The sequence below is a fragment of the Glycine soja genome, chromosome 20, assembly GCF_004193775.1.
Source record: "Glycine soja cultivar W05 chromosome 20, ASM419377v2, whole genome shotgun sequence".
Lineage (NCBI taxonomy): Eukaryota > Viridiplantae > Streptophyta > Magnoliopsida > Fabales > Fabaceae > Glycine > Glycine soja.
Window position 1 is genome coordinate 19,915,888 of NC_041021.1, and position 21,116 is coordinate 19,937,003.

Sequence of the window (21,116 nt, forward strand, 5' to 3'; positions counted from 1 at the left end):
CATTGGTGACAATGGTTCTTGTAAGTCTGTCGGTATAGATTCTATACAAATCGTAATGCATGATGGTGTTGTTAGAACCTTAACTGAAGTTCGTCACATTCCAGAGCTTAAGAAAATTCTTGTATATGGGGTGCCATGGATTCAAAAGGTTTTTCTTGTTGGGTTAAAGGTGGAGTTATGCAGATTAGAGGGAAAGGGAAGTCTTTGGTAATGCAGGAGACCAAGCAAGGAAATTTGTACATCCTTCAAGGTCCACTGTGATAGCCCCATCAGTGAAAAATTAATGGATATTCTGAGCAAGCGAGACTTACTTACAAGGTGGAACCTCTTTAGTTTTGTGAGCACTATGTCTATGGGAAGCAGCATCAGACGAAATTCCCAAAGGTTGTACACACTATAAAGACCATTTTAGACAACATCAATTTTGATTGTTGGGGGCCTTTGAGAGTTCCATCACTGGGCTTTAGTTTAGTTTTGTGAGCACTATGTCTATGGGAAGCAGCATCAGACAAAATTCCCAAAGGTTGTACACACTATAAAGGCCATTTTAGACAATGTCAGTTTTGATTGTTGGGGGCCTTTGAGAGTTCCATCACTAGGAGGGGCAAGATATTTCCTCTCCATTATTGATGATTACTCTAGGATGACATTGGTATTCATGATCAAGCAAAAATTTGAAGCTTTCAAAATTTTCAAGCATGGGACGATTCTAATGAAGAATTAAACAGGAAAGACAATAAAAGTGTCTTAGGACACACAATAGTTTGGAATTATATTCTAGTAAATTCAATGAATTTTATAAAGATGAAGGCATATCAAGACAGTGTATTGTACACTATACTCCACACCAAAATAGAGTAGGTGAAAGAATGAACTTGACCTTGTTGGAAAGAACCACATACATGTTATCCAATTAAAGCTAGAGTAAGATTTTTTAGGCTAAGACAGTTAGCACAACATGCGATCTCATGAATCGCTTACTGTCCATTGCCATAGACTTTAAGACCCCTATTAAGGTATGGTCTAACAAACCATCCAAATACTCAATGCTGAAGGTGTTTGGATGTCTGGCATATTATCATGTAAGTGGAGGTAAGTTGAAGCCCAAAGCCAAGAAGGAATTATTTATAGGCTATGGAGATGGAGTTAAAGGATTTTGAGTCTGGTCTCCATCTGAAAGGCCATTACAGTAGAGATGTTGTCTTTGATGAACTTTCTATGATGCATTCTAAATCTGATGAAGATTTAGGTAAGGTTAAGGATGTCACTAAGTAGGTAGAGTTTGAGATCTTCACAATCAGAAATATTAGTGGTCATAAGTAGTTTAAAGCACCTGATGAGACCGATCAAGATCTTTAAATGCACATATAACATCATAATACAATACCAGTTGAGGGGATTGGCTAAACAAGTCAAAATCATACGAAGTAGCCCAAAATCACAACACCCAGAAAGTTACAAAGGAAAGCCAAAGCTTTTGAAAGAAATGACTTTAATATAGTGTCTTATGCGCTACAGGTAGCATAAGACATTGATTCATTCAAATTATCAACTTATCAAGAAGCAATTTCCTTTTTTGAAGCCGTGGAGTTGGCAATGGTTATGAATGAAGAGATGGAATCCCTTCAGAAGAACCAGACTTGTGATTTAGTTAAGCCATATGAAGGCAGACAAGTAGTGGGGTGCAAGTGGATCTTCAAGAAGAAATCTGGATCGTTCACTGAAGAAGTCATCCATTTTAAAGCATGCTTGGTAGCTAAAGGCTACAATTAGAAGGAAGGATTGGACTACAATGAGATATTTTCTCTAGTAGTTCGACACATCTATATACGTGTTTTGCTAGCCCTAGTGGCAACTCTGGACATGGAACTAGAGCAACTCGATGCCAAGACTGCCTTTCTCCATGGAAGACTCGATGAAGACATTATGATGCAACAACCTTAAGGTTTTGAGGTGGAAGGCAATGAAAATTTTGTTTTTAGATTGAAGAGGTCTCTTTATAGGCTGAAGCAATCACCAAGGAAGTGGTACAAGAGATTCAATTAGTTCATTGTCTCTCATGGGTACATCAAAAGTCCCTATGACTCGTGTTTATCATAGCAAAGTGGAAGATGGTTCCCACATCTATCTACTGCTCTATGTGGACAATATGCTCATAGCATCGCAAAATTTGTGGGCAATTCAGAAGCTTAAGTCAGTACTCAGTAGTGAATTTGAGATGAAGGATATGGGAGCTTTTGAAAAGATTATGGGCATGGAGATCAAAAGGGATTAAGTCCAGCAAAAGCTCTTTCTATGTTAGAAGAAATACATTCAAAAAATTGTTGAATCATTTTGGGAGGACATATGCAAAATCAATATGTACTCCTCTGACAACGTCTATTCGTCTATCTGAACTTAATACTACTCAGTGAAAATCAGAGAAGGAATACATGTCTCATGTTCCTTATGCAGGTATTGTTGGTAGTCTCATGTATGCTACAATATGCATCATACCATACCTAACACAAGTAGTTAATCTCGTGAGTAGGTATATGAGTAATCGTCGGAAGGAAGATTAGCAAGCTATGAAACATATATTATGGTGCCTTAAGGGTACAATTGATATTGGACTCGTCTACCATGGACACATGTTCTATGCTCTCATTGGTTACTTTGATTTCGATTATGCTGCAGATATGAATGTAAGATGATCTGTGATTGGGTACGCATTCATGATTCATAACTCTTTTGTCAGATGCAAGGAAACACTTCAGCTGACAATGACTTTATCCACTACACAGGAAGAGTACATGCTGCAATCTGTTTAGCCAAGGATTAAGTCCATCATAAGAAGACTAAGCACATTGACATCAGATATTACTTCATCCGTACTAAGAGTCCAACATGTTGATAGATGGAGAATCAAGCTAATATGTTCACAAAGCCTGCTCCAAAAAGTAAGTTCATGTACTATCTAGATCTACTTATTGTAGATTGTTGGAAATGAACTGAGTTACTTATAGTTCAAAATTTTTATTGAACCAGGGTGGATAATATTGATTGTTGGATGATGGATAGTAGAGATAGGGTGGATGACATCATTTGGCCCAGTGCTTTTGTCTTTGGTATTGGTCTTTTAATCTTCTATAATCTGGTGGAACATCTAGTCACATATAAGGGAACATTTAGTTTTGTGGTTCATTAACATGGGTTATGTTGTAACTGTAATTGTTTTCTATTTTTTTTGTTGTAGTCGTATTTGGTTGGATAGTTAGTTGTTGTCTCCTTTATGGTTATCAAACTCTCGAGTTAACTCACTAACTCTTATGAGTTTACGAGTCCACTTGTCCTCTGCGAGTTGACTCTTAAGTAAACTCTTTTTTTAGTAGACTCTAGGTAAACTCTATAAACTCTAAGTAAACTCAGTAGACTCCCGAGTTTACCATTGAGTCAACGAGTTAGCAAGTTAAAAAAATTAACCAAAATGTAAGTCATTTTTTTATTGTTTTCTGTCTGTTTAGTATTCAACATACCTTCATTTATAGTGTAATTCTCAAATACAAAATTCTCTCCTTTAATAATATCAAACTCTTTTTCTCTAATAACATCAAATCCTCGATGAGAATGATTTAACACTACTATAACCTCTACAAGTTATTATTTAGTAGTGATGTATTATTACTAAGCTTGGTTATTTAAATATTCTGAAATTTATGATTTACTATTTTGCTTTATTATATTGTAGAAATGTTTAATTAGTATGTCATTTATAGATATTTTGTTATTATTTTTATATGAAGTAGACTCTTATGAGTCTACGAGTTGAGTTTACGAGTCGAGTCTATAGAACTCTCATGAGTCTGCGTAAACTCTTGAGTTTGATAATCTTGGTCTCCTTTATATGGAGTTATTATTATGGGTTCAATGAGCATGAGAGTGCTTTGAACCCCTTCATTGTAAATTCGATTATTCACAATAAACTACCACTTTGCATGACATATCTCTTCTCCTCTGCCATCTAAACTTCTTTATTTGAATAAAATTTCCCAAATATTCCCTAACAAAGTGGAAGTTAATATTTATCCTATAATAGTTGCCCCTGAGTTGATATTGTCTCAAAGAGGCAATGTTGGATTATCAAGCAGAAGTCGATATTACTCTAGAACAATTGCCCTTGAGTTGATATTGTCTTAGAGAGGCAATGTCAACTTATTAATTAAAAAGTTGGTTCTACCTTTCCTTTGTGTCTTTATCTCATCTTTTGTCTTTATACAACTTTATTGGTGCTATTAGGTTTTCTTTATGATATCTATGTTGTTTTCTCATCTTTATTCCTGTGTGACTCTTGGGAGCATTGGTTTAGTGTAATTGACTTTGTACTTCATTGGATATTTTCACCTTTATCTTCTCCCGGGAATTGATCCTAGATTTTTTATGACGCAAAATGGATTACACATTTATCTCCCTTGATTAATGATTTTCCCCCCTTTCTAATTGGTTGTATTTGGTATCCTATTTGCCTGCAAATTCTTCATTTTCCTTTTGCTTCTTCAATTCTATCTTTGTTTTGTTTTCCTCGTTAGTCATCCAAAATACCTAGAACTTTCTACACTCTTTTGCTTTAAAGTTTAAGGTATTTTGGTGACTAATGATGATGTTAAATCAATTTTCTATCTTATTTTCCACTCATTTTTTGTGTTGAATTTTTTTTTTTTGCTTTCTTCAAGGTACTTTGCATGCATAAAGATGGGTGTGGGCAGTTTTAGAGACTATATTTTCAAGTTTGTTTCTTCCGTCAAACTTTCCCCCTTTTCCGTGAGTCTTGGACAATGTGGAATTTGGGGTGGATTGGCTTTGTGTGCCTATTATATCATAATCTTGGGGCCTTTTGTGGCAGAACTTGATGCAATCCTACCTTGCAAGGGCATTGGATAGAAGACTCCAAGAAGATTGGGTCAGAGATGCAAGAGAAGACCCTAGGGTTCTCATGAGCCTTAGGGTAGATTTCGGGCCCATGGGCTAAGTATGAGCCCGCTTATCTTTGTGCATATTAGATTAAGGTTTCATTATTTTTGGACCTTGTAATTAGGGCTCCATAATATAGGTAAGGTACCCAAAAAATGTACGATTTTTTAGCCCTTGTATTTTAGGGCACCTAGACTAGTTTTTGTATTAGGGGTAGTTTTATAATTTCACACACATTAAGTGAATATTTGATGTGTGTGGTTGGAAATAAATTTAATTGAATTGGAAGAAGCCCAATCCAATTAAATTTTAGAGGAGGAGGTGAGCATTTTCTTGCTACACCCCATTGCCACATCATATAGTCACACTTTGTGCATGTCCTTCATGCTTTACATGCCTCATGACACCTAAGCACACTTAGTGAAGAATCTTGGACTTGATCTTGGATTAGTGGGCTGAACCATAGCTAAAATTCACTAATCATAATTAGTGAAATTTTGGCTCCATAAATTCAATTTCAAATTCAAGTGAAATTTGAATAGAAATTCAAATTTTCCTCCAATTTTGTGTGACACTTAGGCTATAAATGGAGGCCATGTGTGTGCATTTTTTTAACTTTGATAATTTGAGAATTAAACTTCAAAGTTCAGACTTCTTTAGAGGAACTAAATTTCGTGCACTTCTCTTCCTCTCCCTTCATTCATCTTCTTCTACTTCATGCTCTTATCCATGGCTTCCTATGGTGGTTAGCTTCTTCTAGACTCATCTTCTACTTGAAGTGGCGTCTCGATTCATCTTTCTCCTTCTCCATTCCACTACAATTAGACCTCAAGAAGCAAAGGAATCCATTGATGAAGAAGATCCAAGGCCTACAAGCTCCACATGGAGCTACATCAGAACTGTCTCGTCATTGACCTGTGTTGACAATGTAGATTTCGCGTTGGAGATGGCTTCCCCGGGATGTGGCATTGTGGTGACCATACGACGCCATCATCCACACCTGTGTTTTCCTATTAATAGATTCCTCTTGTCAGAGTTGATTGGCATTCTTTGGTTCCTGATTTGGCTTTCTTCGGTTGTCTGACACAAGATATGTGTCCTAGGTTGGTTTGAGGCAGTAGTGTCTGACTTTGGTGGGGAGGCTCTAAATACTTTGTTTGATGACAATCGAGATGGTTCTAGAATCAGATGGTAGGAGAAGAACTATACAAGAACATATGGCTCCCAATAATTATGCTGAAGCTGCTTCAATGTTCAACTGATGGTTATTGAGGTTGTTCACCTTTTTTTTTTTATTATCATCAAGGTTGGAATTTGTGTTCTATCTTGTAACCCCTATTACTGTAAATGTAATGACCATGAAGTAAAACAAATATATATTCATATATTAATTTTTAGTCATATTTTTTGACCATGAAGTAAAACAAATATATATTCATATATTAATTTTTAATCATATTTTTCGACTTTGTAGGGATATCATTTGTATATTATCTCCGACTTACCCTTTTTGTGCATTATTTATACAATTGATAATTTTGGTAGAATATTTCTATACTTTCATTCTTGTTTCACCTTTTACCTTTTATCTTTGATCGGTCGCCAACTTTTCAAGTTGGTTCTTATGTTGTTCTTTGTTACATGATGCATCTTGGTTGGAACTTATGTCGATTCTTACCTTGCAAGTACTTTTGATGTAGATCCTTTTGATGAAGATCAAAAGATATGTCTTTTTGAAGTAGATATCTTCATCATCCTTAACACATCTTCACAACATAAATCTATTTGAAGTAGATTACTTCATAAATAATGAGTGAATGTACAATTGCTGGTGTGTTAGTGTTCTGTGCAAGACTAGACTGTGAAGTGTCCTTAGTCTTCTGTTATGATGTTATACATCATTGCATCTCATGGACAGATTCAATTTTTGACAAATCTACATCTTCTAATGCAGTTAGCATTCACTTTTTGATACGCCCTTAGTGAAGCATGTGGAAAGCAAGTTGTCAAATTCAATCTTCTTATGTGCCTCTTGTGAAAGACCTAATGTTGTACTTATGATGCACTCTAAACCATTTTTAACTATTTTGATGTTCAGTTCTTCAGAGTCAAGATCTTGATCATTCTGATGTAGACTTTGTCACAACTTCATTTTGATTGATTCTAAATGCTCTTTATGTAGCATTTGATATGTCTTTTATGAAAAGCCTTGTTGTATAGTGTTTTGTTAAAAATCCATGTACTTAGTGAGAAGCATTCTTCATCATGTAGATGGGCTTCAAAAAACCTTTTGAGTTCTCAACTCTTGACAACTATTCTAATACAACCATTTTGAGCACTTCAAAATGAATGAACATGTTTACTTAATATATTAAACACTGAAACACTTAGGCAGAAAGTTAGTCATCACTTAAACCAGCATCCTTTCAATTTGCATTGCTAATAATTTGTCATAATTAAAATTAGGGATCTAGATCAATTTCATTAATAAATAGGATCATAAAAAATACATCAAAAGATATAAATAATAAGCACAAAATGATCCTACAGAAATTGATCCCCTTCCTACTCAATCTCTCACAAACTTCTCCCCCTTTGTCGTCAAGAAAAATTAGAAGGGAGGAAACAATGATAGAAAATTAGTCATGCTTGTTGGGAGATGAGTTTTCTGAAGATGAAGATGAAGGCATGGTGGTAGCGTTTGGTGGTGGTGGAGGCTCATGCTACATAGGGGCCACTTCAGGGATCAACAGAGACCCTGCCTTATCAGAAATTCACTCCTCAATATGAATGAATCTCTCAAAAAAATCATTCATAGCCCTCTGAAGTTGGCCAGTGTTGGAGAAGAGCAACTTATGGTCATAATGAATCTTATTGACGCGCTTCACCATAGAGTTTAGCCTACCTTCCATTGGCCTCAAAGAAGGCTCAATAGTAGGTGTAGGAAAGCGAATGTGAACATGTGGGACCTCCTCCTAAACCTTAGAAGGTTTTGTAGTGGCTAATGTAACACCCCGTATTTCGTAAAATAAATAAAGAATTTTATTTTAAAATTAATAGAGCTTTTAGAAATTAAATAAATGAGAAAAAATGGTTTTGGCTAATTAAAATAAGGGTTTCATAGTATTAGAAAATAAATAGAGTAAAATGATGTTTTAGAAAATAAATGCATGTTTTAATTGATTATTTATTTAATGAAAGAGTAAAATCGAGTTCATTTTTATAAAATAATAAAATAAAGAAAAATAGAATAAATGATAGACTCGGAGTACCCTAGTTATAAATAGAGTCATATGAGGTTAGTTTTTACATTTATGATATGTTTCTACACTTTCTCTTTCAAATTCGTTCTCCCTTCTTCCTTTTCAAAAATTATCTTTTTTTCTCGCATACTCCCAAATTTGTTCTAGTAAAACTACAATTCCGGACTCGTTAACCATTGGATTGTCTTGAAATTTGGACACCACCTTCGGAATTTATTCACAGATTGGAATTTGCAAAATAATATTTGTAGAGAGAGATATGCCCTTGCACAGAGACAGTAAAATTAAGGCTTTAATTATTTCTTCTTCTCTCTAATGCTTGGAAACCCTAGTAGAGCAACCAGAGTAAAAGTTTGAGAAATTTTAGGAAATCGCAAGAGATGCCACTATCGTTGCCGGACTACTTAGAGGATCACAATTGGGGTTAGAATGAACATGTGTAGGAATTCTTAGAGGATCAAATTATGGTTTATTTTGGGATGTTTACTGTATTGCAATTCTGCCTTTATGACTATAATCACGAGATTGTTATTTTGATGGGCCAGTTGATGCCCTAATGCGAATTGGTTGATAAAATTGACTGCTCTTGGTGTTTTTTTGTTTTTGGAACCTATGATTTTGATATGATTATGTGAAATTGTTTGAGGGGTTTTACTCTCCATGTGATGATAAACATTTTTGTATAATTCGTTTGTGTTTTGAACAAGATTTACTAGATTAGTGTGAGAATTACATTGTTGGAAATGTTCTTTGTCATGTTTATATCTCATAAGTTTATTAGGTGTTGATGATTATAACACTCACACACACACACACATATGTATGTATATGAATTGTTAAATTAAATTAGGAATTAATAGTTCAAATAATAAAATTAAATTAAAGAAAATTAATATATTAAGATTGAACGATAAATATTTTCAATGCATTTTTAGTTTAATTATTTATTAACTGTTTTTAATTGAAAATAATATAGTTTGATTTAATATATACATGTTTTGTCATATAAATATTAATACTGTGGGATAACATGTTGCGTTGAGATTATAACATTGTGATTGAGATTGATTGTATGTGATAAATTGAGTATGTGTTGAATTGTAAGATACATGTGTATTGAAATTTTGTATGCATTAAGTTGTGAGCTATGTATTGTACAATCACACAACTATAAGACCCTTTAAGGGTGATGAGTTAATGTGCAACGAGTATTGTGGTAATCCGATGAGTTGAATCACTTTGAGGCTCACTATGGGAACACAATTAATCACATATTCAAGACAACACATCTCAAATAAATAACACATCTCACACTTACATAATTCATTACACACCATGACATAACAAGTCAGAATGATCATTATACAGGCGCTATGCAACATATACACTAAGACTCAATCCTATATGTAATGTGATACCATGTTAGTGAAAAATCTCATTTGACGCCTAGGAGAACTTTTATTACTTGCGCACATAAAGAGAACTTTTATTACTTGCGCACATAAAAGCTTACAAGGTGTCTCTATATATAACACTAATGAGACACAAGTTTTTACAATCCAAGCGATGTGGGACGAAGATCACACAAGTTTTACAAACCAAGCGATATGGGACAAAGGAACTAAGACCACAAACTCTAACAATTCTCCCACTTGGGGTCTAAGTTCCAAACTCTAGCAGCTCCTTGTAAGCAATGAGTTCATCGACTCTTTACCTAGTGTAGCGCCTTCATATTCAATTATCCTTGAAGGCCAACTGAGGCAATGCAAAGCCTCAGCTTGTTAGTTGTAACAACTTTAATCAACATATCTGCTGGATTCTCTGATCCTAAGATCTTCAACAAAGATAAGTCTCCATTATTTATCAACTCCCTGATAAAATGGTATCTTAATTGAATATGCTTGCATCTAGAATGGAAGACTGGATTCTTAGCAAGACTTATAGTACTTTGACTGTCACTAAACATTGAAACATTATCTTGTTCTTTCCCTAATTCATCGAGAAAATTCTTGGAATCACACTATAACAACACTACAATATTATTTACATAAAATATTAATATAAATAAATATATAGCTAAATCTATACATATAAAACCAGCAACATACATCATATTGGATCATGAATTTCAAAGCAAGCTTTCAATGTACCAATTCTAAATAATTATATGAAAACTTTCTCGTATATATAAGTATACATGAATTCATATATATTATCTAAGAATACAACACACAATCTACTAGAAATCTATGGTCAATTTCAAATATAATATTAATTTTAAAGTATAAAAAACCCTAAAAAACATGAAAAGGAGAAAATACAAAATCAATATCTCACTCCCTCTTACGCTAAATCTCTACTTACTTAATTTCATCAATTAACGCTAATTAGACAAAGGTTCAATTTATAGGATTCACACTCAACACAAGAACACATCAATTTCATAGCAATTTCTCATTGGGACATCAACTGGTTCATCAAAAGTATATAATTCACACTTATAATTCACGTTTATAATTATAAGGATAAAATAAAAATTACATAAACACCCCAAAACTCATTCCAATTGATACTCTAAGGATCCAATCTTTGCATTTCATCTCATGCCATCAAGTCAGAAATGTATAAACAAAATCAGAAGGACTTTCTCAGGCTTGTAGTGAGGTTTGGCTACAAAAAATTCATTGGTTTTTCTAGGATTCAAAGGTTTAGATTCTAAGAGAGCATAAATCCTTGACTTATCCCAATGGTCTTGTATTATACCAGTAGCTTTCTCACTATCTTTTCCTTTCAAGTTGCTTTTGACCTTATTCTAACAACACAATTTATTCTTTTTTTTTAACATACAACTTATTTGTTGTGTGTGTTGATGCTTAACATTTTTCTTTTCATTGGATATGACTTCCCTCCCCCAAATTTAGAGTAAATTTGCCTTGAACCATATGATCTCCTAGAATCTAAACAAGGTATCATGAGATATTTATTTAAGTTCAGGGTTCAATTTTTTTACAATATCATTCAGCTCAAAAAGGGAGCAAAGGATGCAATTATCATTTAAGGTAAGCTGTTTGGTCAAAAGAGCTTGTGTATGTACAATCATGGCCTTCATCATGTCCTCATTTATACATTTCTTTCTAAAATTCAGAGATTCATGCAAAGATTATCACTCACAGCTAGTCTGTTCACTCACAGTTTAAGGTCACACTCTCACTGGTTTTGGTTCAAGTTTTTCTTTCACAATCAATCTGTCTACTGACTAACAATTCTATTTGCAAGTACACATTCTTGTTCTTTCTTTGTCTAACAACACACTTGCTCAAACTCATGAAAGGAAACACAAACTCCATCATAATCATGCACTCAATTCAAAATGAAAACATACATCCATTTTTCACAGAAAGATAAAAGTGTTTCACTGTCATGTCATCAAAAATAAGTTAAACTGTTCAAAATGCTTCAGGATAAGCATATAAACTAGTCACAACCTACAATTTCGCGGGCGAGGGAGGCGAGGCTCACAGGTGCGTCTTCCAAAGGAGGAAAATGCGCGGAGTTGCCACCAACGTTTATTTCTGGAAAACGTCAGAAAAACTGAAGGAAACCGGTCATGAAGAATATTCCAGATTCGGGAGTTGTATTTACGCTTGAGGAAGGTATTAGCACCTCTCACCTTTGTCCCAAAGGACAACAGCCTTAGATTTAGGATTGTGTGAAATTATGTATTTAAACCTTTTATTTCTTTTTATCTTGAGGTCGACAAAAGCGGGGCTCTTGCTCCTACGTACCCTCCATCGAAGAGGAAATCAGACCTACGTAGTTCTTTCTAAAGGGCGAATCAAGCGATTCTTTTTACTTGGAAGGTGGTCCTTTTAAGGCGTTGGACCTTAAAATGATCCATTTTTACTTGGTGAGAAAAACTGAGGTATCGAACCTTAAAATCCTTTTTAGTGAGTTTTTGCGGACGAGCTTGACTTTGCGAGTTGATTTTAGCCTTAGTTTCACTTTAGTTATTAGTCAATTCAATCAAGAAAGAGAAATCCCAAAGAGAAACGTCCGATTGCTTTTTTTGGTTTATTTTACTAAAAGATATTTTTTGATTATTATATTATTATTTTACCTCTTTTTGGTTTCCAACGTGGTTACGGCATGACTAAACGGTCGGATTTCATTTTAACAGAAATTAACGGATATTACAATTCAAATGATCGGTGAAAATTTATTTTATTTCTTGATTAGGCGAGAAAATGACTTAAGTAAATGAATAAAGCACGTCAAAAGGGGGTACGGAAAGTAAATGAAACGAAAATAAAAGTACGCGAAACAAATGGGGACCACCAAGGGTACATAGAATGAATTGAAAAAGTTCGATTTCAAGAACTTACCGGTTGAAGACCGAAGAACGACGAAGAACGAACGACGAACGACGAAGAACGGTTGAAAATCTTCATGAAATCACCCACAGAAACGTTACGGAAGCACCTCAGCTTGGATTTTCTTCACGGAAACAATTTTCCTCACTAATTTTAAGTGAATACGAAGTGTCAAGAAGGCTGAACCCTTTCCTTCTTCACTCCTCCCTCAATTTATAGGAAAATAGGGGAGGAGCTTGCCACCCAGCTCGCCCAGGCGAGCCAGGTTGCTTCTTCCAGAAGCAACCGCCTTCTGAAGGAAGAATCTAGAAGGCCCAAGTTGGCCTGGTTGCTATTTGCACCCCGTTTTTTACTAAATACACCCCCTTTGCTTTTTTGGTGATTCTTTTTCTGTAACGTTACGAAAATTTACGAATTTCGTAACGATACTTGTTTTTTTCCCATAAGGTTACGGAACCTTACAGGTCATGTAATTACTCCTTTTTTAGCTTTCAGAAAGTTACGGAAACTCACGGATTGCGTAACAATGCTTCCTTTTGATTTCCGACATGTTACGGAATTTCACGGATTACGCAACAAAGGGTGCCAAGTACCTCGAAGCGGTCAACCAAAGGTTGCATGCCATCAAACAAAGGTTCCCGGACGAAATTAGGGTATGACAGTTGCCCCTCTTTACTTACCTTTTATCGGAGATAAGAGGCAAGCAAAGATAAAAACACTGATTTCGTCCGTCTTCGCCCTTTCCGTGATTAGTCTATGACGACTCCCGTCTCTCTTTCTTCTTTCTCTGCACAACACAAAACAAACTTAAACAAAAGACACCAATAACATAATATATATATATATATATATATATACACATGTTTGGCGAAGGAATCTATCGGGAAAATAACAAAAAACCACATTTCCCAGTCACCGAAGGCTCCGCGCTTGATAACGGAGGACACATGAACAGCGCTAGGCAATCAATTCATGGGGCTCCGAATAAGATTTGAGGGTGGAGGATAGGCGAACAACGCTAGGCAATCAATTCGTGGGGCTCCAGACTCGATGGTGGAGGACGCATGAATAACGCTAGGCAATTAATTCATGGGTCTCCGAATAAGATTTCAGGGTGGAGGATAGGCGAACAGCGCTAGGCAATCAATTCGCGGGGCTCCAGACTCGATGGTGGAGGATGCATGAACAACGCTAGGCAATCAATTCATGGGTCTCCGAATAAGATTTGAGGGTGGAGGATAGGCGAACAGCGCTAGGCAATCAATTCGCGGGGCTCTAGACTCGATGGTGGAGGACACATGAACAGCGCTAGGCAATTAATTCATGGGTCTCCGAATAAGATTTGAGGGTAGAGGATAGGCGAACAGCGTTAGGCAATCAATTCGCAGGGCTCCAGACTCGATGGTGGAGGACGCATGAACAGCGCTAGACAATCAATTCATGGGTCTCCGAATAAGATTTGAGGGTGGAGGATAGGCGAACAGCGCTAGGCAATCAATTCGCGGGGCTCCAGACTCGATGGTGGAGGGCGCATGAACAACACTAGGCAATCAATTCATGGGTCTCCGAATAAGATTTGAGGGTGGGACCGAATGGTCCACCGGGTTCTTTCACCTAAAAAGGCGAACATGTTGTAGCAAGGAAAAATTAATCATTCGCGAGAGCACCATATCTTAGAGAAACAATATACTCGTGCCAAAAGTAATTTTCCTTGTAACCGAAAATGAAGGGTAGGATGTCAACATTTAGCTTTTAAATGAACATTCAGGGGAAACGTCGGGTCAAACTGAAACTGGGAATAAAATCACTCATAGCGTATAAAAACTCACACAGGCAAGTGTTTTACCCTAATTCCAAACCATAGCTGCACCATGACTTAAAGATCTTCCTGGCCATAGCATGCCCATTGGCATGTGTCCCAAATGAACCCCCGTGGATTTCCTCAATCATGTAGTTCGCCTCTTTGGCATCTACGCATCGCAGGAGGGTCATGTCGTGGTTCTGTTTGTACAGGATGGTACCACTCACAAAGAAACCAGTAGCCAATCTCCTTAACATTCTTTTGTCATTGTCGGAAATCCCTGGTGGATATTCTTTGTTCTCGACATACTATTTGATGTCAAAATACCACGGTTTCCCATCTCACTCTTCCTCTATCGCACAACAATGTGCTGGCTTGCCCCGAGATCTGAATTCAATGTACGGCAGATCCCCGTGTGGGGCAAGTTGAAACATGGATGCCAAGGGGGCCAATGCATCGGCCATTTGGTTCTCTTCCCGAGGTATGTGGTGGAAAGAAATGTCGTCAAAGAATTCGGCTAACTTCCGGATATGAGTTTGATAGAGTATCAACTTTTGATCCCTAGTTTCCCATTCTCCTCTCAACTGGCGTATTACCAAAGCCGAGTCTCCATACACTTTGAGTAGCTTTACGTCAAAATCAATGGCTGCTTGAATCCCTAGGGCGCATGCTTCATATTCGGCCATATTGTTGGTATAATTGAAACCTAGCCTGGCCATGAAAGGAATACATTGATCTTCTAGGGATACAAGGACTGCCCCTACTCCATGGCCCAAAGCATTAGATGCCCCATCGAAACAAACAATCCATTTGTCTATATCCTCGTGCGTCTGCTTCTCCTCGAATAGGGCCATGATGTCTTCATCCGGGAACTCAGGGTGCATTGGCCAATAATCTTGGAGGGGTTGTTGGGCCAAATAATCCGCCAGGGCGCTTCCCTTTATCGCCTTTTGGGTGACGTATACAATATCGAATTCATATAGTAGTACCTGCCACCTAGCGATTCGTCCCGTGAGGGCCGGCTTCTCAAAGATGTATTTCACGGGATCCATTTTGGAAATAAGCCACGTCGTATGACTGAGCATGTACTGCCTAAGACGATGTGACGCCCATACCAAGGCACAACACGTCCTTTCCAACATTGAGTAATTCATCTCACAGGCGGTAAACTTCTTGCTTAAATAGTAAATGGCTTGTTCCTTTTTCCCAGAGTCGTCGTGCTGACCCAACACACACCCCATAGACTCGTCTAACACATTCATGTACAGGAAAAGAGGTCTTCCTGTTATAGGTGGCATGAGCACCGGGGGATTCGCGAGGCTCTGTTTGATTTTTTCGAAGGCCTCTTGGCAGTCGCTGTTCCACAGGACCGCCTGGTTCTTACGCAATAGTTTGAAGATGGGCTCGCAGGTAGGGGTGAGTTGTGAGATAAATCTCGTGATGTAATTCAATCTGCCCAGGAAACGTCGAACCTGCTTCTCCGTGCGTGGCTCTGGCATTTCAAGGATGGCCTTTACTTTCTCGGGATCTATCTCTATCCCTTTCCGGCTCACGATAAATCCCAATAACTTCCCCGATTTCACCCCGAAGGTGCACTTGGCGGGGTTTAGTTTTAGTTGGTATTTCCGAACCCTTCCAAACAGCTTACGCAGATTGACGAGGTGTTCATCCTCGGTCTGAGATTTGGCAATCATGTCATCTACATAGACTTCTATCTCTTTATGCATCATGTCGTGGAACAACGCCACCATGGCACGCTGATAGGTTGCCCTAGCATTTTTCAGCCCGAAGGCCATCACCTTGTAGCAGAACGTTCCCCATAGGGTGACGAAAGTAGTCTTCTCCACATCTTCGGGCGCCATCTTTATCTGATTATACCTTGAGAAACCATCCATAAAGGAGAAAAGGGCGAACTTGGCTGTATTATCTACCAGTATATCAATGTGTGGCAAAGGAAAATTGTCTTTAGGACTGGCTCGATTTAAGTCCCGATAGTCTACGCACATTCGCACTTTGCCGTCCTTTTTTGGGACCGGGACAATGTTGGCTACCCATTCCGGGTATCGAGCTACAGCCAAGAAACCCGCATCGAACTGCTTTCTTACTTCTTATTTAATTTTCAAAGACATTTCAGGTCTCATCCTTCGTAGTTTTTGCTTAACCGGGGAAGACCCAGGATTCAATGGCAACTTATGCTGCTCAATGTCGAGGTCCAGCCCTGGCATGTCTTGGTACGACCATGCGAAGATGTCTTAATATTCTTCAAGAAGGGTTATCAAACCTTGGCGGATAGGTATGGTCATACCGGTTCCTACTTTCATTTCTTTCTTTCCCTCTCCGATCTCTAAGTTTATCAGTTCGGTTTCCTCTTGGTGAGGCTTCATTTCGCGTTCTTCCTGAGCGACCAACCTCTCCAACTCTGGTGAAAGGGCGTCCTTTTCCTCTTCGTTTATTGTTTGACTTACTTCTCGATCAAAATCGATTATCAAACCCTCGTTGTTAGGATCCTCAAAGAATCGACCCTCACATCTAAACCATTCAAGACAAAAACAAAAACATGCAAAATGATATGAGAAAAGGTGGAATCGCAAGAACAGATGAAACAAGATCTCTTTGTTTATTTAATACGGTAGGTTTCACAAAACGAAAGAGAAAGGAATCTATAGCCTCTAATTACATTGAATCAGTGGTATAGACTTCTGACTGGCTCATCACGCGCCAGTTCCCCACTTGGGAATTGGGATGGCATGGTCGCACAAAACTTGGCAGATCTTGTGGAGAATCCTCTCCTATTGCCGCCACCTCTTCCTCGAACATTATCCCGACACTTGTGAAACACTGGCTAACATGGCCGGGCCATGCCCTATCTGCCTGGAGTCTTGACGGTGCATTCCTTCTTCCCGGTTTCCTGGGTTCATACCCCAACCCATATTTGTACGGGTTACCCCTGATGTCGACCACATCGGCATTCACGTGGCTGTCCTTGCCCATACCCATTTCGGGCTCATAACCGTGCCTGAGCATTACCCGCGCCACCATTAGGGCCGCATTGGAGAGACAAGGTAGCAACAGTCTCGTTTCCACAAAGGCACAACTCACTACCTCGAAGGATTGGAAAGTTGTTTCCAATGATTCTTCCGCTGCTTCTACATATGGTGCGGAGGAGGGCAGCTCACCAACATATCTTCTTCGCCTGACACTATCACCAAGAGTCCACCAACCGCGAATTTCAATTTCTGGTGAAGCGTCGAAGGGACCACTCCTAGCACGTGAATCCAGGGCCTCCCGAAAAGGCAGCTATAAGCGGGATTTATGTCCATCACTTGAAAAACCACGTTGCAAGTGTGGGGGCCTATCTGAATGGGGATGTCGATTTCCCCCATCACCTCCTGCCGACTACCGTCAAAGGCTCGTACTACCATCGAACTTGGCTTTAGACGTGACGCATTAAAAGGAAGTATCTCCAAGGTGGTCTTTGGCATCACATTTAAACTTGAACCATTGTCGATGAGTACCTTAGCGATGACATGGTCCAGCTCGCCCAGGCAAGCTCAGCTCGCCCAGGCGAGCCAGGTTGCTTCCTCCAGAAGCAACCGCCTTCTGGAGGAAGAATCTGGAAGGCCCAAGTGGGACTAGTTGCTATTTGCACCCCTTTTTTACTAAATACACCCCCTTTTTGCTTTTTTGGTGATTCTTTTTCCGTAACGTTACGAAACTTTACGAATTTTGTAACGATACTTGTTTTCTTTCCGTAAGGTTGCGAAACCTTTCGGGTCATGTAATTACTCCTTTTTTAGCTTTTGGAAAGTTACGGAAACTCACGGATTGCGTAACAATACTTCCTTTTGATTTCCGGCATGTTATGGAATTTCACGGATTGCGTAACAATGCTTCCTTTTGATTTCTGGCATGTTACGGAATTTCACAGATTGCACAACAAAGGGTGCCAAGTACCTCGAAGCGGTCAACCAAAGGTTGCATGCCATCAAACAAAGGTATCCGGACAAAATTAGGGTATGACACTACTCATGCACAAAACTAATATAAAGTAAATTATGTACTAACACCATAATTATACTAATAAATCAAAAAGCACAAAAAATCAATAGGAATTTAAAAATCCTGTGTTTGGTCCTGCGTGTCCTGTGTCTGACCCTCCTCCTCTTCCGACAAATGAAGTACAAGAGAAGCTACAAGAGAGGTGTTCGGAGATAGGACTGGGGTAGTTTGATCCTCAAGCGTGGAAGGGTATGCTGCCTGTTGTGGAGAAGTGGTATCTGCCACTGGTGCCGGAAGCTCTAGAGTAGCTTCAAGAGACTTTTCAGAGGTGGCTGTAGCTTCCTGGGTTACAACTACCCTCATTTTCCTGATCAAGGGCTCAGGAGTGGAAGAATTTGATGACTCATCCTCCGACTGATGGGGTACCTGAGCGGCAGGATCTTCGTCTTCCCTGTGAAGAGGAGGCTGAGTCCCTGGCTAGGCTACCCATTCATTAAATTGCTCTACCGTCGGGATAGAGTCTGGAGGCGCTACCAGCTGTAGGCTTTCTAGTAAAATAATCTGCCCCTGATGTATGCTTCGAAGCATGGCCTCGAAACGTTGGAAATCTGCAGGAGGTAGGGTAGAAGGTGTTGTTGTCATATGTGCTGGAGGAGAGCTGCTGATGTAGAAGGAACCTCAACTGGCCTTGCCCTTGGTCTTCTGGCCCCCCTAATAATAACTGTTGGATCATCCGGGTTCCAATAGTTTTTCCTTATGTAGGCCAAATTAATGACCAGGCTTAAAAGTTCAAAGGCTAAGCTGTCGGAAACAACTCCTCTTGACCTACATAAAGTTGTGATATGAGCAGGGAACTCGAGTCTAGAGGAGTTAGACTGGGCCATTGAAGTGATCTTTCCAGAGATGAGAGCTCCGACATTGATGTCCAGCTGAGTAACTAGGCCAAAGATTAACCTAGCTCTATCCACAGTCAAATCCGAGGCGTGGGAAGTCGGAGCCAGGTTGGAGTATGAGGGAACACTCCAGACCTGAGCAAGAGTGGTTAGATCTTTTCTAAGGATCTTCCCAGGGTGACCTTCAGCATTTAAAATAAACCCTCGGCCGGGTATGCACAGAGCAGCCTCAATTTCCCTGATGTCAGTAGGCATCCTACAGTATCTTGAGTAAGCGGGTAAAGATTCACCCTCAGCAAGTGTAACACCATGATATATATATATATATATATATATATATATATATATATATATATATATATATTAGTAATTATGTTTGATGTTTGATTATTTGTTGTGTTATTTTTATCCATAATTATTTTCAAGGAGGTTAATTTAGTTAATAGAAGGGTGTGGGTAGATAAGGATCTAGCTTTTCAAAGAAGTCTCTTGAGAAAGCTTCTCAAAGAAGCCACGGGGAAGCTTCTTGAGGAAGCCTCTTAATGAAGCTTATTGAGGAAGCTACATGAAGCTGCCTCGGTAAAAATGCTGCTCAGCTTTGGTTAACCGTTGGATCTTCACAAAATTTGGTCTGCAGCTTCACAAGACACTTGTCCACGATCTGACCGTTGGGATCTTTGCGAAGAGGTCTAGAGTGTGCTCGAAGCTTCCGTTACCGAGAGCATTTCTTATTTAAGCATTTCAACCTTTGCTTTCGTGTAGCTTAGGAAAAACGCCATTTCTTCTCCTTTCTTTCTTCCAAAGCCATTTCTAACGTCCCAAGAACTTTCTCCATCGCCCACAGCCACTATTAGCCACCACAAACCATCATTGTTCTCCATAGAAACCCCACACCAAGAGGAACCCTTCAACCAAAGCGAAATCTTCCAACTTGGCTTGCGGTTTCGGTAGAGAACGAAACCCTAATCTAACCTTTCGTTTTCTTTCGAGGTAACCATGGTTCTACGCTTGTTTTTTGTTAGTTTCATCTTGTCTTTGCATCTTGTCTGACTTTGGAACCGCCATTGCATGTCTTATGCTTCCTTTGAAAAACCTTAGAGAAAGAGACTTTGTAAACGTTATCCTTTCATGAAATGCATGTTATTTTCGTAACCTACACTGAACCCCGATCACATTGGTGTGGTTGGAATTTCCAAATGATGTTCCTTTGTGAAACCCGAAATGCTCTTAGCTCTTTCATGTAGTGATGTGGGTGTTTGACCCAGAGCACTGTTACTAGCTTTGTTTTCTGAAATTCATACTAAGTCTCCTTCGTTTTGGCATGGTAGAGGCTTGCATGGAATCGACGAGCAAGGACGAAAAGGAACTTCAAGTGATGCAACGAGGAATCCGTGGGGTAGCTCACGATAGGTGAGGGGAGTTTATTATAAAATTTACCGTTTTAACACCATAGCTAGGGTCAGGGAACCTAGCTATGAGGATATCTGTCTGTCCCTGTTGCATGCTGATTTTTCTTCAAAGAAAATTACATTTTAACTAATGGGATGCGATTTATATATATATATATATATGTGTGTGTGTGTGTGTGTGTGTGTGTGTGTGTGTGTGTGTGTGTGTGTGTGTGTGTGTGTGTGTGTGTGTGTGTGTGTGTGCGAAATGCGATTTGTTGTTGATGTCAACATGAATTGTTATTATTGATGAATATGTGAATATGAAATGAGGTTGCTGTTGTTGTTGATAACGTCATTGAGATGAGATCATATTTATGTTGTGAATGACATGGAAATGGAATGTTGATTGATGTTGGAAATGCATTGGCATGTTCATGTTGTGTATGTTCGTG

At 38.6% G+C, this 21,116-nt stretch overlaps 1 protein-coding gene across 7 annotated transcripts in view; it reads left to right on the forward strand.

The window, feature by feature from the left end:
• Positions 1–21,116, forward strand: part of LOC114403105 — a 61,381-nt gene that overhangs the window by 30,072 nt on the left and 10,193 nt on the right. For 4 of the 7 annotated variants that reach the window (XR_003664587.1, XR_003664589.1, XM_028365841.1 and 1 more), the window contains exon 12: positions 6,902–7,138. The exons of 1 other annotated variant lie outside the window; for it this stretch is intronic. The gene's annotated coding sequence lies outside the window, so the exon portion shown is untranslated. Of the gene's footprint in view, positions 1–4,709; positions 4,953–6,901; positions 7,139–21,116 lie in introns of those variants that run through there. 2 more of the 7 variants (XM_028365843.1, XM_028365849.1) reach the window with 1 other exon arrangement.